At 37.4% G+C, this 2,283-nt stretch overlaps 1 long non-coding RNA gene across 1 annotated transcript; it reads left to right on the top strand.

Moving 5' to 3' along the window:
* Positions 1-342: 342 nt before the first annotated feature.
* Positions 343-1,632, top strand: LOC113339216. The gene is made up of 3 exons (XR_003354995.1): positions 343-784; positions 889-1,053; positions 1,329-1,632. It is a non-coding gene; the product is annotated as an uncharacterized LOC113339216 (long non-coding RNA).
* The last annotated feature ends 651 nt before the right edge of the window (positions 1,633-2,283 follow it).

A 2,283-nucleotide genomic window follows, 5' to 3' on the forward strand; every position in this document is an offset into this window, starting at 1 on the left:
TCAATGATTCTTCGAGTAGAAGTAAAGAGTTAACTAGGTTTGTAGATTTTGTATACATGGTATTCATGTTCCGCGATGACTCTGATATACACACGTTAAAGATTCATCTAGATTGGAGTCTTTGGACTACGCGTGCGTCTGAGATCTTAAGAAGTTTTGATAGATGGATTGTTGCGGCTGTAAGGCGTCACGTTAAAAGTATAAATATTGGTTATAAACTGGCATATGAGCTTCCGCATCAACTGCTTAATTGTAAATCGTTGAGGAAGCTCGGTCTTTGGTGTGAGTAGTGGTACCAAATATGCAAATATTGTTCTGTCAAAATCAATTAGTTTTCCGCAGCTCAAACAATTGTTGCTTGTTGGAGTTTCAATCTCGAGAGCTGAATTAACTCAAAGACTCCTCACCAGCTGTCTACATCTCGAATTGCTAAACATAGTTAACTGTGATTTACAAAGTGGTAATCAAACGAGTATCATTGTTGATTCTCTTAGCCTTAGCGTTTTAGAAACGCTCTAATCTGGTCCCACAGTCAATCTATGGCTAACACTATTAAGTTATCTCCTCCATGTCTCATAGACTTTGACTACAGTGATTTCTTGACGCAAAAATTGCCTTCAGTAGTTGATGCTCTTTTTGATATAGCACTGGAAAGGGATGAATCTGCAGAAACATATTCAAAGCTGCCTTCCGAGGAAAAGAAAGTATATGCCAAACGCGTGATAAAATTGCTAGAAGCGGTTCCTAACGTGGACGACTAAGTTTATCATCTAGATTTCTTGAGGTACGGATGCATGCATCCCTTCTTTGTTTTCCTTTATTTAAAGGATTCGGTTTCGTATAACTTGGAATATTTAGCTGCATATAATTCTTTTATTGTTTCTCCAGGTACTCCCACATGCTCCTGACTTGATAAACTTTCGATTTCTTCAATTCTGTAACCTGCAACATTTGGAGCTGGAAATTTGGCTCACAAGAAGCTGCTTGCGTTCAATTACATACTTACTCAAGATGTCGCCTAATATAAAGTCTATTTTACTTACGTCAAAGGAGGTAAGATCTAACTAAACTCTTTGCATTTGATTGGTTAGCTATGCTGTTAGAAACCCACCAAAAAAAAAAAAAAAACAGTTCAAGTACAACCTCAGTGTTGTTCAGAAATCCATCACAAATCATCTCAAGTTTATTTTAAGTTTACTACCAAGCATCGCCACAACTTATGTAGTTCAACACGTCTTTAATTAGGAACCCATGAAATGTTCTTTTCGTGTTTTGAATTATTTTATCTTGGTAAGTAAGTGATCTATCGTTGTTGTTTCTGGATATAGTCGAATTCGGCAGACATTGGAGATGATTGGGAAGCAGCAGGATTGGCATCGTCGTGCATGTTATCTCACCTCGAGTATATTGAGATTAAAGAATGCAAGGATGTGATAATGAACTCAAGTTGCTAAGTTTCCAGGGCGGTCTTAGGCCTAGGGCGAGATGGTCGACCGCCCTAGGCCCAAAATTTTGCGGGGCCCGAGAAAATGAAAACTTGGTACGTATGTTTTACTTTACTCACTCCACCTGTTTGAAACAATATGATGACAGATCAAATTAGGAGGAGAAAGTGGGAAGTATTCGATGGGGTTTGTTACAACCTACACTAAATCGCCATATGGGATGTTACGTGTCTTTGGTTAGTTAGACATGATTTACATGTATCTCTTTAGACAAGAATTAACTACTACTATATCCATTGTGTAGAAATATATCTTGACCGGGTTGACCTTCTTATTAGATGGTGGTCAGCCATGATATTAACGATACAAATACTGTATGACGACCTAATCAACCTTTTTTCCTAGATAAAAATCAAGGACGGTGAACAATCAGAACTCTGAAAATTGCAAACTTCCCAATTAGTAGTGAGATCAATTAATAGCTAGCTTAGTAATATAAATTTTCGTAAACTTTTGGCTTGTACAGAGGCGGAACCAGAAAATGAATGTGGGACTGGCTTGAAAAAAAATTTAGGGCTGGTTTAAGCCTGTTTTTTAGGCTTTTCTTTTTAACCAAACTTAAAACTCATTGCAAAATGTAAGTTTTTTCTGGACTTAAATCAGCCCAAGTTACCATGTAGTTCCGCCACTGGGCTTGTACGTATTCAAAGTATTTTCGTTGTTTTGTTAACTCACAAAAGTTATCCCCATGGTATTTGCGTAATTAGAAAATTATAATAAAACCCTTTAAACTCCTAAATCATATAAGGCTCCACGTCGCGCACTGAGAATACCTACA

The sequence above is a fragment of the Papaver somniferum genome, unplaced genomic scaffold (assembly GCF_003573695.1).
Source record: "Papaver somniferum cultivar HN1 unplaced genomic scaffold, ASM357369v1 unplaced-scaffold_2020, whole genome shotgun sequence".
Taxonomy (NCBI): domain Eukaryota; kingdom Viridiplantae; phylum Streptophyta; class Magnoliopsida; order Ranunculales; family Papaveraceae; genus Papaver; species Papaver somniferum.